At 42.4% G+C, this 16,479-nt stretch overlaps 1 long non-coding RNA gene across 2 annotated transcripts in view; it reads right to left on the bottom strand.

Annotated features, from left to right (window-relative positions):
• LOC139441039 (uncharacterized) overlaps positions 1 to 3,812 on the bottom strand; it is an 85,575-nt gene extending 81,763 nt beyond the window's left edge. For both annotated transcript variants that reach the window (XR_011651428.1, XR_011651429.1), the window contains exon 1: positions 3,514 to 3,812. This is a non-coding gene — a long non-coding RNA (uncharacterized lncRNA). The remainder of the gene's footprint in view (positions 1 to 3,513) is intronic.
• Between the last annotated feature and the right edge of the window lie 12,667 nt (positions 3,813 to 16,479).

Below are 16,479 nucleotides of genomic sequence, written 5' to 3'. Positions count from 1 at the left end.
TGATGTTTCTCTTTCACATCAAAGTTTCTCGCCCTCTCTTTCTCCCTCTCTTCACCACCCTCTAAAATTAAATATAAAATATTTTTTAAAGATTTTGTTTATTTATTTTTTACAGAGAGGGGAAAGGAGGAAGAAAGAGAAGGAGGGAAACATCGATGTGTGGTTGCCTCTCGTGCACCCCCACTGGGGACCTGGCCCACAACTCAGGCATGTGCCCTGACTGGGAATCTGGTGACCCCTTGGTTCTCAGGCTGGCACTCAATCCACTGAGCCATACCAGCCAGGGCTAAATATAAAATATTTTAAATAAATAGATCATTCTCCCAAAATTAAAAATGAGAAGAGCTTCAGAGATTTATAAGAAATTCCTTTTTAAAAAATTTGATGTAGGATACAGAGTGTTGCATTTTATGCAAATATTGTATGCCTAAAGACCTTATATAATTTAAAATATGAATCCAAGACAGAGCCTGACAAAGTACAGCCTTCATTTTTACATGGCAACTTGAGGATTTTACACAAAAGGAAAAGAAACTAGAGACTGCTCATTAAAATAATCTGATTTAGCCATATATGATTTGCCTTCATCAAATTTGCAGCGTATATGATGAAGAGCCAATATCCTAATAATATACAAAGAACTTCTAATAGTCAATAATAAAAAAAAGATAAACTAGTAACATAAATCTTCCTGTCTCTCTACAGAATCTTTAGTAAAATCCACTATACTCCTAAAAAAAAAAAAAAAAAAGAAGATAAACTGTATTTTTTAAATGAGCAGAAGAATGAACAAGTGGCCCTGGCTGGTGTGGCTCAGTGGATTGAGTGCCAGCCTGTGAACCAAAGGATCACCGGTTTGAGTCCCAGTCAGGGCACATGCCTGGGTTGGGGGACAGGCCCCAAGTAGGGGGCGCACAAGAAGCAACCACACATTGATGTTTCTCTCCCTCTCTTTCTCCCTCCCTTCCCTTATCTCTAAAAATAAATAGATAGATAGATAGATAGATAGATGATAGATAGATAGATAGATAAAATCTTTTAAAGTAAAGAAAGGAACAAGTGTTTCACAAAAGAAATACAACCTATAAATATAAGAAGATGCTTGACATCAGCAGTAATTAAAGACATTCAAATTAAAGCAGTGCTTAGGGCATTTTCGCCATATCAGATTGGCAAAGGGGAAAAAGACCGACAAGTAGTCACTGGTGTCACAGGTGGTGCGGGGGATGGAAGAAGGACTTTCTTTTTAAGTATATTGTATTGATTATGCTATTACAGCTGTCCCAATATTTTTCTCCCTTTATTCCCCTCCGCCCTGTACCTCCCTCCCTCCAATATTACCCCCCCTTACTTCATGTCCATGGGTCATACATATAAGTTCTTTGGCTTCTCCATTTTCTATACTATTCTTAACCTGCCCCTCTCCGTTTCATACCTACCTATTATGCTTCTTAATCCATGTACCTTTTTCCCCCATTCTTTCCTCTCCCCCTCCCCACTGATATCCCTCCATGTGATCTCTATTTCTGTGATTCTGTTCCTGTTCTAGGTGTTCACTTTTGTTTTTTGTTTTTTTAGGTTCAGTTGTTGATAGTTGTGAGTTCATTGTCATTTTACTGTTCATATTTTTTACTATATTCTTTTTCTCAGATAAGTCCCTTTAACATTTCATATAATAAGGGCTTGGTGATGATGAACTCCTTTAACTTGACCTTGTCTGGGAAGCGCTTTATCTGCCCTTCCATTCTCGTGTTTCTCCCTTCTAGCATTTTGTATAGCAACTAGAGGGGAGCTCCCATGAGCTGTACAAAATGGAAGGATTTTTTTTTAGGTTTATTGAACTTTTTTTAAATTTTATTTTTCAATTACAGTTTACATTCAACATTATTTTACATTAGTTTCAACTGTACAGCATAGTGGTTAGGCAATCATACACTTTACAAAGTAGTCCTTCCAACATTTTCGGTGCCCACCTGGCACCGTACATAGTTATTACAAATCTATTGACTATATTACCTGTGCCGTATTTACATCCCTGCACTATTTTGTAACTACCAAATGTACTTCTGAATCCTTTCATCTTTCTCACCAAGTCCCCCAGATCTCGTCCCCTCTGTCAATTACCAGCCTGTTCTCTGTTACATGTCTGTTTCTATTTTGTTTGTTCATTTACTTTGTTCTTTAGGTTCCACATATGAGTGAAATCACATGGCATTTGTTTTCCTCTGCTTGACCTATTTCACCTAGCATAATACACTCTAGGTGTGCCATGGCACACTGGTGTGCTGCAAGAATTTTTAAAACATGCAACACCTGACTATTTAGCCACGGGCACTGACTTATTTTCCCTTAGAGCACAGGTGGCAAACACAAGGCCTGAGGGCCGAATCCCACCCTCCATCTTGTTTTATCCAGCCCAGCACCTTGTATCTACCCAGAGGCAGCGCCAAGCTCCTTGTCCCTGGTTAAGGAGCAGTTACATTTATACAGTCCTAAAATTATTTCGGCCCTTTGAAGGCAACCGCAAGACTGATGTGGCCCCTGGTGAAAATGAGTTTGACACCCCTGCCTTAGATTGTCAAATTTAAAAAGTGACAACAGCCAACACGACAATATCCATCTGATGTGAATGAATCAAAATTATATCTCTTTTTTGTCAGATCGGCAAAATATATTTTTGGTGTGCCGCAGAATCTTAGTAATTAGCATATGTGAGCCATGAGATGAAAAAGGTTGAAAACCTCTCTCTGCTCTGGGTTCAACCATGCTGTAGCAAATGGTAAGATTTCATTCTTTTTTATGGCTGAGCAACATTCTGTTGTGTATATGCACCACCACTGTTTTATTCTCTCGTCAGCTGGTGAGCTCTTGGGTTGCTTCTGTACCTCGGCTAGAATGTCCTCAGCTGGACTGCAGCCTCCTGGTTACTGTGGTCACCACCCCTGCCGGTGGCCCCACACTCGCTAAGGACCTCTCTGTTCAAAAACACTACATGCTTGCTCCCACCTTTATGCCTGGAATTTATTTCCCACTTGCCTCTAAATGTCCAAATCATGTTCTTCCAGACCCAGCTTAAGTTTTCAAATTAATAATTTCTCAAATTTAATAATTCCCTCTCTTCCAAATATAGTGACAGCCTGTTGGTGCCAACAATTTTGCTTGTTGCTTAATTTTCTTTTTCACATTTTTGGATAACACCTTAGCCGTGGTCCCTAAGCCCTTTCCTTCTAGGGCTTCCCCGACTCCATGCCTAGTCTCTATCTCCCCCCGCCCAGTCCGGCTCATCTCCCCAGGCCTTCCCAAGGCAGTAATCCTGGCCGGGAACCCAGCCCCATCCTGCTTTCCTGTCAGTCCTCCCCGATGCTCACTATGGCTGCTGCCAGGTGCTCAGGGAGCACTGGGCACCCTCATGTGCCCATGGTGGGCTCTGGGTTCCAACCTTGCTAGGCAGATGGAACATTGGTTACTACATTTCTGAGCCCTCTACAACCCAAACAAACAAGTCACACTTACGCTGTATGTGTGACTCACAAGTGTGTGAATGATGAGCATACAGGGGACTCCAAGATGAGCGTGCACAGCCTCCATGAACACGGTGCCCAGTACACTGGAGCAAACAGTCGAGAAGAGGCAGGTTTTCCCTCCCTGCGATGTGAGGGTGTCAGGAAAGCAAAAGCCATGAGCTTTTACCTGGGCCTCAAAGGCTGTGTGTGATTCTCCAGCTTGAAATTGGAACTGGGGTGGAGGGAGCCATGTGGACACATTCCAGACAGCAGAGACTGCCTGAGCCGAGGCACTGAGGACACGAAGTCCCCGGCCACTTAGCACAGCAAGCACACTGGCGCAGTGAACGACTGAGCTGTCACTGCATTTTTCCAATCATGAAATGTTTTCCCAGTTCAAGATAAAAGAAGAAACATTTTGAATACTAGGACAGAGCTTGGGCGTGTATGTTCTCCTTACTGGAGATAAACCTTATCCTTTGAAAGTAGATCCTTTTTCTATTTTGTAAATATCCCAAAGGCAGTTAGAGGAGAATCAAGTGATTCATGGAGGTTACCAAACTGGTTCGTGCTCCATGGAGTGAGTAAGAAAACAATGAAGTTGATCTTCTTGTCCATAAAGGGATTCAGAAGGCAATTTTAAAAGTTAGTGACCCACCCTGGCTGCTGTGGCTCAATTGGTTGGTGCATCATCCCATACACCAAAAGGTCATCTGATCGACTCCCAGTCAGGGCACATACCTAGGTTGCAGGTTCAATCCCCAGTTGGGGTGAATACAGGAGGCAACCAAAGGACGTTTCTCTCACATCAGTGTTTCTCTCTCGTCTCTCTCTCTCCCCCACTTCCGCTCTCTCTCTCTAAAAAGAATCAATAAACATTATTTTTAAATAAATAAATAAATGAGTGATCAAACTGGAAATAAAGAAATTATCTTAGACTACTCCCTCAGCCCCTGCCCTCACCTTAAATTACTGACCAAGCCATTGAATGACTCCATTGTCCTGGCCACCCCAGTCCTTTCCTTCCCAGTCCCTAACTTAGGTTAGCCACTGATTCTCACCTGGATGAATTAAATAAAGGTGCTGCATGACTAACACATTTGTTGGTTAGGGGGAGGGTGGAAAAAACCAGGTTGTCATTTTCGATCCTGATGAAAAATATCCAGTTGTTATGTCCTTGCAGGCCATGTGGAAATGTGGGCTGCGTTTCACCGTGTACATATGGTTCATATATTGGTTAATTCCACCAGGTTGACACTTCTAAAAGCTTTTCCACGCCCTCTAGGAATTGCAGGGAGGGGGGTGCATATTCTCCCAGGCACCTCCCATGTTTGTTGTGCAGATCAGCAGCATAGGCCTCATACCTCATCTTTCTCTTTTATCCCCAAACCCAACCCCTCCTCACTACTGCCGAAGTGAACTTTCTAAGAACCTTACCGTGACTTTTTACCAACTCAGCTTGATGGGCAGGGCTCTCCACACTTCTGCTCTGCCCTCCCCGTCCCCCGCCCCAGCACTATGAGCAATCACTCCTGTCCTGTGGAGCACAGCCTCTCTCTGCTGCGTGAAAGAACAAATTACTATTCCTTCCACTGGGAAGCGCCCGAGTCCCACCCCCACTCCTCCTGGGGAACCCCAGCTGGCCTTTCAAGGATCAGCCCCACAGCCCCCTCCATGTTGCCTTCACTCCTTCCTTCGGACCCCAAGCAATCCTCTGTTCCCCCCACCGAGGACACAGCACCTCGCTCACGCCCCCCCACCCCGGGGCACCTGCTACCTGCACTGTCACTGTCAGCCCACCACGCAGAGAGCTCCTGGCCACAAGCTCTAGGCCTTTTCATCTTTCTGTCCCAGCAGTGCCTGGGACAAATTAGATTCTAACAAATGTTTGTTGAAGGAATAAATGAAAGAAAGAAGACCTCTTTGAACACTTTGGCAGCAGTAGCATCAGAAAAATAAGCACACAGTTTCCCAAAGCCACCACTATTAGGAATAAAATTAATTTTAAAAATTAGTGGCATGTTATCCTTATCTTGCCACTGTAGGGGGAAAATCATTTGAAAATATGAAAGTTTTAGTGATATCATCCTCTGATGTTAAAAATGATTTAAAATATGTCATAGATACACACCTAAGAGTTATGACTAATTAAGCCAGAAATTATCACATTCCTTCTCCTGTTTCAGCCTAGGGTAAAGATAAAAATCAGAAGGTATGGAAATCTGATGACTAACAAGGAGTTGTATATTTTAAAAAACAAATAGCAAGTGTCTGATTTACTGATACCATTCTATGTACTTAATAGGATAGATATCACACCAACAAACGAGAAGATTTTTGCCTTTCCTGTACACTTTTTCCTTCATCCTTCTCAGGTCGGCCCAGCTAAGGGCTCATTGGGTTTGATGCGCTTCATCAGTGTGCGGGGCAGGTGCTCTGCTAGGTCAGCCTCAGCAGGTCCTTGAGAACACTCAGTCCAGTGTTTCCCGGATGCAGGTGCTCTGACGAAGCGTCACATGGGGCCACGGGAGCCCAGACAGGAGGCATCCAGCCCAGCGAGGAACACCCCTTTTCCCCAAGGAGCGCATTTTGTCACTTCATTTCATCAGTAGGCTGCCCTTGACTTTTCACACTTTTTACTTCCACACAACAGACATTTTTTAAACATATAATGATGCCTCCAAACCACCCTTTGTGAACAGAAGTCAGCTCTCTCCCTGCACTTGGCCAACTCTTTACCCCAGTCCTTCCCGTTCCAACCCAGAGAATCTTGCCATTTCCTCAGCATGACCTTCTCATTCCTAGCTTCCTGCCTCTGTAAATGCCATCCTCTAGGAAGCTTCTCCCTCAGGCCGTGCAATTTGTTCTCCTCCTGAAAGTCGGTGGTTCTCATCCAGGGGTGATTTTTCCCCCCTGCTGGGGAGGGGTTGGCTATGTCTGGAGACACTGTAGGTGTCAGAACGCGGGAGGAGGGGGAGGCTTCTGTAGGCATCCAGAGGGCAGAGGGCAGCAATGCTGCCAAACACCGACAATGCACGGGACAGCCCCCACAACAACGAGTTATCTGACCCCAAAATGCCAATAGCACCCAGGTTGGGAAATGCTGCTTTAAGTTCACCTGTTTGTATTCGGAAATGTTCCTGAGTTAACCATACCCAACTCTGATTGTGCTTTTGCTTTGTATTTACGCAGAATGTACAGAGTGTTCTGTGTTAACTTAGATGTGAAGTTAAGAACCGCAGAGGGTCAGGAGCGATAAGACTTTAAAAGTCATGCAGTCTAACCACTTCCTTGTCAACGTTGCTTTGTAAACATCTGTTGCATGTGCAAAAGTTGTCTTTCCTCAACTGGATTATGAGCAATTCCATTAAATCCTTTCATGTTCATGCATTCCACAAACATTTATTGAGCACCAACTATATACCAAGCACTATCTTAGGCACTGAGACACAGTGGTAGCCATTATCTCTGCTCTTATGAATTAGGCTTAATGGAATAGACATACTAAAAACTCATGTAACTTCTGCTGTGGTAAGGGCTCTAATGGGAAGAGCAGGGGGGGGGGGTCCCTAAGCCTGATCTGGAACATCAGCCATGTCTTCCCTGAGGATGGGACATTTAAGCACATATGAGGCATTCAGTTGGTATAAAGGGGAAGCCTGAAGGATAAATAGACGTTATCCAAGTAAAGTGTTCAGAGGGGAGGGGGACAGCAGGGAGCCACATGACCAGGATGAGTTTGAGGTGCCCATGAGACATCAGGGTAGAGAACACCCGTGGGCCATTGGATGCACGGGGCTGGAGCCCAGAGACGTAGGTCAGGATCACACCCAGGAACTCCAACAGCAACATGTAAGTCTGCAAGAGGAAGAAGAGCAACAAGAGACTGACGAGGAAAGGCCAGAGACAGAGGCAGAAGACGGGAAAGGTGTGTCATAGTAGGAAGGTTTTCAAGAAGTCCAGCCAGCTTGCCACCCGCATCTCCTCAGCGCTGGGAAGTGAGCATCGTGGACCGATTACACAGGCACCCTAAAGAATAAACAAAGTACCGTTTTTGTATTTTAAATTAGCATAAAATCTTCCTTTCTGATGAATATTCTACTTCAAAGTTAAGCACATTGAACTGAATATCAAAGTAAGGTTTTGTGGGTGTTTCCATTTATGACATTCAGATGCATCGCATTTGTTTTAAGAGATAAACTCTACCTAATTTGAGGTTCCTATTAGGTCTTAGCGTCCCTGTGCCCTACCAGTTCAGGGGGTCAGCAAGGGCGAGTTTGGAGGAGCCTCTCAGTGGCTTCACCAGCAAGAGATGCGTCTGGCAAGAAGCACTTAGATCGTGGTTATGTGCACCCGTGAAGGGTAGCAATGCATAGGTAAAATTAATGGAACCTAAAACCCAAGTTCAATCCCTTTCTTTTTTTAAGTTAAACACTTAATTTTTAAAAAATATTTACTAAACAGCAACAAATCTTACATTAATCCCACCTTCCGTTTCCTTTCACCCTGATCGGGAAGAGATGAAGCTGCTAAAAAGCCACCTAAATGGGGGGAAATTAATTAGGTGCCCAGACAACCTAAAAGTTGATAAATTAACTCCTCAGTAATGTTAACTACAGCTACCTCTTATTGTTTCAGATAAGATCCCCAAAGAGTGCTTCAATTTCTAATTCTTTTAGAATAAGTTTTAATTACATTTCAATACAAGGCACATGCTAAAATTATGAGATGAAAAATATATTTATTGTCTTGCCCTGAGTGGTCTTTAGACTCTACCAGTGAGACAACAAGCTAAGAGGCTGAATACACCCTGACCAGTGTGGCTCAGTTGGTTGGAACACCCTCCCATAAACCAAAGGTTGTGGGTTCAATTCCCAGTCAGGGCACATGCCTAGGTTGCAGATTCAGTCCCCAGTTTGGGCATGTTCAAGAAGCAACTGTTTCTCTCCCTCGCTCTCTCCCTCTCTTCCCTTCTCTCTAAACTCAATGAGCGTGACCTTGGGTGAGGATTAAAATAAATAAAAAAAATAAAATAAAATAAAAGTCTGAGTGCAGTTAAGTTATGGAAAAAAAGAACAACATGGTGGAAGCACAGAAGAGAGAGTAAGTCATTCTAGCGTGCGCAGTGACAGGGGAAGGAAGTGGGTCGGGGAAGGCATGGAGGATGATGGGAGGCGTGGCAAGAGCAATTCAGGTGAAGGACAAGCAGGAGCAGGACCGTTCAGTTACTCTGTGAGCCACGGTACAGCTTGTGATTGATTTGTCTGAAACATGCTGGAGGCACGAGGCCAATGTTGGAAGAGTGGGTAGGAAAGCTGCCAGGATCAAACCATGCAAGGTCTTTTTTAAAAAATGGAAGCTCGTGAGGACCTTGAGCATGGATTGTGTTTTTTATGAAAATGAAGAAACTTAGAACTGAAGTTCCAAGACTGGCTTTGTGAGTTAGACGTAGAAGTGTAGTTTGGGTTTAAGATAAGAGAGACTGGAGACAAGAAAACTGCCACTAGGAAGTTATTGAAATGACCCACTTAAGGACTGCCCAACACCGGTATTTTCAAAAGAAAGGGAGAGGGTCTTCTTGGAGAGTTATAATGCACAGTCGCTGCTCTTCGAAGTCCTGCAGTAAAAATGAAACTTTGCTCAACCCAATGTATCCCAAACTTATTTAACCATAACATCTTTTTTGTTGTTGTCTTTTTTTAATTTTATTTTTCAATTAGACTTTATATTCAACATTATTTTGTATTAGTTTCAGGTGTACAGCATGGTGGCTAGACAATCACATACTTTACAAAGTGATATTTCAAGTACCCACACAGCACCGTACATAGTAACTACAGTATTATTGACTACATTCCCTAGGCCGTACTTTACATCCTCGTGACTATTCTGTAACCACCAATTGGTGCTTCTTAATCCCTTCACCCTTGTCACCTAGCCTCCAACCCTCCTCCCCTCTGGCAACCATTGGGTTGTTCTCTGTATCTATGAGTCTGTTTCCGGTTTGTTTGTTTATTTTGTTCTTTAGATTCCATATATAAGTGACATCACATTGTATTTGTGCTTCTCTTACTGATTTATTTCACTTAGCCTAATACCCACTAGGTGCATCCATGTTGCTACAAATGGTAAGATTTCATCCTTCTTTATGGCCGAGTAATTTATATGTATATCGCCACTTTTTAATTCATTCATCTACTACTAGGTTACTTCTATATCTTGGTGATTGTAAATAACACTGCTATGAACGTAGGGGTGCACCGTTCTTTTGAATTAGTGTTTCAGGTTTCTTCAGGTATATTCCCAGAAGTGGAATCACTGAGTCATAAAACAGCTCCATTTTAATTTTTTTGAGGAAACTCCATACTGTTTTCCACAGTGGCTGCCCCAGTCTGCATTCCCACCAACAGTGCACTAGGGTTCCCTTTTCTCTACATCCTCGCCAACACTTGTTGTTTATTGATTTATTGATGATAGCTATTCTGACAGGTGTGAGGTACTATCTCATTGCGTGTTTGTTTGGTTATTTTATTATTATTGTTGTTCAGTTACAGTTGTCCCACTTTTTCCCCTGTTGCTCTCCCCTGCCCCACCCACCCTCCCTCTCCCACAGGCAATCCCTACCGAGTTACTGCAGTTTTAATTTTTGTTTTTCCAATGACTAGTGATGTTGAGCAAGAGAATTGACTGAAAGGCTGCATAAGGAGCTCTTTGAGATTAGATCTTATCACCACCCTGGAAAACCATGTGACTTTCCCTTTCCCTCACTCTGCAGGAAACGAGTTAATTCTCTAGAGATAATGAAGCTATAAGGCTTAGGATACTAAGCACAGTGCAGAGGGTACCACTCAAAACAAAGGTATTAAACAAAACTTACAATTCTAAATAGTGGACCCTTGTGCCCCTGGACCGTAGTAAAACTCACCAGTCCACAGGCCCCACCCAGACACACAGAATGTGCAGTCAGCTTAGGGCCTCATACTTCAGTGTGAACGGTTAGACGTAGGTCAAAAGCTTCTCTCATGAAAGCCAGACACCAAACCAAACAAACAGAAGAAACTCAAAGCAGAAGAAAACTTCAAACCTTCAGTCATGAAAGAAATAACACTCACAAAACAAGAAGAGGATGTTATAAAAGTAACAACTGGGGGGAAAAATATCTATGTAATAAATGAACAATAAAGCACAAATAAAAAATATATATATAAATGTCCCAGAAGATAAACTTGAAGAAATCTCCCAGAAAGAGCAAAATGACAGAGAGTTGGGCAACAGTTACTCTGGCTGGAATAAAGACAAACATATGAGCAAAATCTTATCCTTTAATTTTCTTAAGAGAACTTCAGAGAATGAGAACAAATACAGAAGTTTCTACATCTGACAAGAAGTCCTAAAAGAGAATAGAGCCTAGTGAGAAGGAAATTAGAAAGAAATAAAGAAAACGCTCTACAATTGAGGATCCAGATTGAATGGGCCATATGAGTGACCCACTGTATGAATTAAAAAAAAATTAAAGACATATCATTGTGAGATTTCAGAACATAAAGGAAAAAGAGAAGAGGAATGAAATGCAGGCTCTTTTGGGTTTGGGATCCCCAGAAGCACACCTTGAATCTAAGATTTCAATATAAGTGATTTATTTGGGAGATGATTCAAAAAACACCTTATTAGGAAGGTGGTACGTGAGACAGAGAAAGAAAAGAAGCTTTAGCGTCCACAGCTGGGGCACAGTCCCACAAGGGAGGCAGTGTAGAACCCACTCCACAGTCGCCCTGCCCAAGGGGTATCGACCACCACCTCCTTTCATCTTTATTTGAGGACTACTGTGAAGCTGCCTAGAACTCCATCGTGTAGTGGGCTTGAAGCCTCCTTGGGCTAGAGAAAGCCCTTGGGCCAAGTTTCCTGAGCACTTAAAGTAAGAAGACTTTGGCATGTAGGGAATGGAAGGTTGTGGAGGGGCTACAGATGGGCACGAACAGTCTCTGCTTCCGTCACGTATAAAGAAAAGGTATCGAATGGCATCAGATTTCTGACAGCAACCCAGGACACTAGAATGCAGTGAGCAATACCTTTAATCTTCTTAGTGACAATTATATCTCATCAAAAAAATTTTAATCCTTTTTTTTTTAGAGATTTTTATTTATTTTTAGAGAAAAGGGAAGGGAGGGAGAAAGAGAAGGAGAGAAGCTTGATACAAGAGAGAAACATCAATCAGTTGCCTCCCATACATGCCCCAACCTGGGACCAAACCCAAAACCCAGGCATGTGCCCTGACTAGGAATCGAATTGGCAACCCTTTGGTTTGGAGGCTTGCGCTCAATCCACTGAGCCATACCAGCCAGGGCAACATTATTAAATGATTAAAAAATGTAACTACTTAATAATGATTTTGAAAAGAAAGTCTGTGCTATATTCATATTGAGAGGATAAAGAGTTTAAGAAAGCCTCTAGGTCCTGATTGACCGTATAGATAAACATGATTATCTAAAGTTCATGAATCAAAAATCCATAGTATTAAGCATATTATTTAGATAAGAGGAAGTGACTACCAGAAAACATCACTAAATTGGAAGGCGATGCCTCTGGGTAGCAGCATCATGGCTAGGGGAGGGAACCACTGTTCTGTTGCATTTTAGTACTATTTTATTCTTAAAACAGTTTATATATTAACTTCATAAAAATTAAAATTAAAAAATTCTGAGATATTTTCAGTGACAAAGGGCAAATTTTTACACATTACCTAAAGATGAAAATCAGTCTTTTATTCAAGACACACTGGCAAAGGGCACTCTCCATGTAAGTCTGGACCACCTGTGATCTCTGTTGAGATCTTCAGGTAAAAGCTACTGACAAAAGGTATATTCTGACAGACTATGATTCTCCCTATGAATTATTCATAATGTTGTTACATAACAGAAAACTGCCTTGACAACTGGTATATTATGGTTACATTGTGGATGCAGGGACCACTGTATGATTCAATAAAATAATTCTGAACCAGAAGCTGAACACTTAAAAGCCAAAGTTACCTTATAAAGCAGCTGACTACAGTAAAAGGAAAAAGGCGATCACTCTGGCTCTGCTACCTAGAGTCCTGCGAAAGCTGGCGTCTCTGCCTGTGCCTAAGATTCCTTATTAAACACACCCCATCTGGCAGTTTAAAAACCCAAGAAAAAGTGACTCAACTTCAGGGCCTTTAAAGTGACTCATGTTGGCTACTTTTATGACAACGCAGACGGACTGCACACCAATGAAGGTAATTAAGAGGCTAAGAGTTCATTTAAATATGATACTGCTTCTTTCAAACTCTGTGAGTCGAAAATGCCATGACTGATGCTCAGCTGTTTGCATCTGACTTAAGGATGTTCCGGAAAAGCATCATCGCACTTTCCCAAAGCAGCTGTGCCGGGAGGGGCATCGATTCCACGCCTCCACAGCTAAAGGAGAGGCCTGGCTTTTACAGGCTGGGCCAGAGATTCTGCAAGAAGCTCAGAACATGGCGTAAGGCTCTGAATGAAGACTGAGTTTGCTGATTTTGACACATATGCAAATTCCCCCCATCTCCACCATTCCTGCTCCACATTCTTCACTAATCAAGCAACATCAGGAGTCCCCAGAACTTTTACAGACTCTGGGATTCTGGGGAAAGGTGGTACTTGCTACCTCTCCCTTTGATGTGTTGGAAGAGTAACACATTATAAAAACTTGGGGTTGAGCAACCCAGATGAGTCATCTGTGAGTTCATTCAACATTGTGTGACAGGAACTGGCATTACAAAGGGTATCTGTGAAAGGCTCAGCAGCTCTCAAGGAGCTCATAGCCCAGATGTATAACAGGATCCACACAATTCCATTTCCACCGCAGCGTAAGCAGCTGAGGCCGGGAGCACAGGCGCACCAACCACAGGCTTCCCTGAGGAGCACTCGCCTTCATCAGAACCCTCTGCCTTTGGTCTGCAGATCCTGCTTTATTGTAATGTAAGCACTGAAAAGGTCAAAATGTGGTACAACGGAGAAAATTAAAAATCTGCCTCGCTATTTCCCAGGCTAGGACAACAGGCACAGATAAAGGCAGGTGCTAAATTAAAAAAAAAAAACAAAAACCCTCTCCAATGACACATTACATTGCATAGTATCAAAATCAACCCCCTTCGCTGTATGACTATCTTCCAATTCACCAAAAGCCTTTGTTCTCTAAATTCATAGACTATCAGAAATTTTGCTGTTTGAAATTATATCAGTAAAAATGAAACATTCCATTTCTGACTAAAGAATCCAAGTCACTTTGACAAAGAGAAGCAATCTTGATGTACTATCCAGATGCAAAGCTTCAGAAAAGCAGCGTTCCACATCTAACCTTTGTCACCTCTGCCCTGGCTGGCGTGGCTCAGTGGATTGAGTGTCAGCCTGCAAACCAAAGGGTCGCTGATTCAATTCCCAGTCAGGGCACATGCCTGGGTTTCAGGCCAGGTCCCCAGTGGGAGGCTCATGAGAGGCAACCACACATTCAGGTTTCTCTCCCTCTCTTTCTCCTTCCCTTCCCCTCTCTCTAAAAATAAATAAATAAAATCTTAAAAATAAATAAATAAACTTTGTCATTTCTGAGGAAACAACACTCTGGGGTCACTTCACAGTTTAGACCTGATATTGGCTCGTTTACATGAGCCCATTTGGCTTGTAGCCTGTCAAAATACAGCTTTGTTTAAATTTTATCCCCCCTTCCCCCCAAATCTTATACTAATTCTATCCTTTGTTTGGTCCTCTGGTGTGTAGCCTCCCTCATTGCAATAAGTTAATAAACCAGACTTGGTTGGATTACAGGTCTGTAGATGGGCTGGGTTGGCATCGAATCTATGAACACCTTGATCTCCGAAATGCTGCCTAACAAACTAGATACTGTAGTACTGGGGACATGACTAGACAGCTGTGGCAGGGAGAAGGATTAGCAAATTTATACCTGAGGTTTAGTTTCTTAGCAAATATAGTTATTTGGTAGCTTGAAATTTGATTCTATGTTTGAATCACAATGATTGAAATGTGAAAATAGCATTTTAAGAGCTTTAAAGTCTACTATAAAAAAAGAATACGTGGAAAATTTGTATTTAGAGAAAAAATTTTCCCAATGAAGACTTTGTTTAAAAAAGCAACAGTTAAACTCAGAGGGCTGAGCTCCTGTAAGACCCAGCTCAAACAACACCCCTTTCCTGAGCTGTCCCTATCCCTTCCCCTTCTATACTCTGGTGGCACCTGGTGTTGCAGGGGTGCCATAGCACACACCACACAACGTTGGAGTCATTGGGTTACCTGTTTGCCCTGTGTATTCAGCTCCGCTTGCTGAGAGCACGGACCCATCATTTATCTGCAAATTTCTAGCACCTGTCACATAGGAGGAGCTCGATTAACGTTGAAGAGATGAACCAATCGATGAAGGGGAGATTGGGCACCAGAGACCTAGTTGGAAGGTGGTTGCAGTGGTCCATGAGAGATGAAAATGACCTGGAGTATGACTAGAAGTAAAGGACAGATGAGTACAGGACACACGAGAGGAACGAGAAAGACATAACTAAGTGGAAGTGGGAAACAAAGAAAAAGCAATCAGAAATTTTTTTTTTAATTTTAAGATTTTATTCATTTATTTGTAGAGAGAGGGGAAGGGAGAGAAACATCAATGTGTGGTTGCCTCTTATGCATCCCCTACTGGGGACCAGGCCCTCAACCCAGGCATGTGCCCTGACTGGGAATAGAACCAGTGATCCTTTGGTTCACAGGCTACTGCTCAATCCACTGAGCCACACCAGCCAGGGCAAAAATTTTAAATTTTGAGCCTACACAGCATGAAGTGTATATACCACAACTGATAAAGGAATCCTGGAGTAGCCAACTTATTCTGCTTTAGGTAAGCAGATTTTGTGAGGTCCTAGGAAAACCCAATATGCTTTTGGACATTAATCAAAATTAGAGCCAAGCCCTGGCCAGGTAACTCAGCTGGTTACAGTGTTGTCCCCATATACCAAGACTGCAGATTCGATCTCTGGTCCACGCACCTACGAGAATCAACCAAATAACGCATAAATAAGTGGAACAACAAACTGATGTTTCTCTCTAAAATCAATTTAAAAAAATTTTTTTTGTAAAGAATTAGAGTCAAGGCCCTAAACAGACTTGGGAGCCACTGCATTGAGGTTGAAATTTTTTTATTTTTTTTTAAGTATATTTTATTGATTATACTATTACAGTTTTCCCAATTTTCCCCCTTTATCCCCCCTCCACCAGGCACCCCCCCAACCTTCCAGCATCTTCCCCTTAGTTCATGTCCACGGGTTGTACACATAAGTTCTTTAAGTCCTCTCTTTCCTATACCATTTTTTATCTCTCCCCATCTATTTTATGCCTACTAATTATGCCTCTTCTTCCCTGTACCTTTTCCCCACTATTCCCCTCCTCCCCCTCCCCACTAAATCCCTCCATGTGATGTCCATTTCTCTGATTCTGTTCCTGTTCTAGTTTGCTTAGTTTTCATCTTCATTGTTTTTCTTTTCTTTTAGGTTCATTTGTTGATAGTTGCGACTTTGTTGTCATTTTACTCTTCATATTTTTGATCTTCCTTTTCTTAGATAAGTCTCTTTAACATTTCATATAATAATGGCTTGGTGATGATGAACTCCTTTAACTTGACCTTATCTGGGAAACACTTTATCTGCCCTTCCATTCTAAATGATAGCTTTGATAGCTAAAAGAGTAATCTTGGATGCAGGTCCTTGCCTTTCATGACTTCAAATACTTCTTTCCAGCCCCATCTTTCCTGTAACATTTCTTTTGAGAAATCAGCTGATGGTCTAATGGGAACTCCTTTGTAGGCAACTCTTTCCTTTCCTCTTGCTGCTTTTAAGATTCTCTCTTTGTGTTTAATCTTAGGTAACTTAATGACGATGTGCCTTGGTGAGTTCCTCTTTGGGCCCAACTTCTTTGGGACTCTC

The sequence above is a fragment of the Desmodus rotundus genome, chromosome 7 (genome assembly GCF_022682495.2).
Source record: "Desmodus rotundus isolate HL8 chromosome 7, HLdesRot8A.1, whole genome shotgun sequence".
NCBI classification, from domain to species: Eukaryota; Metazoa; Chordata; class Mammalia; order Chiroptera; family Phyllostomidae; genus Desmodus; species Desmodus rotundus.
Note: the sequence above shows the minus strand (reverse complement) of the source record. Positions and strands in the feature narration are given on the sequence as shown.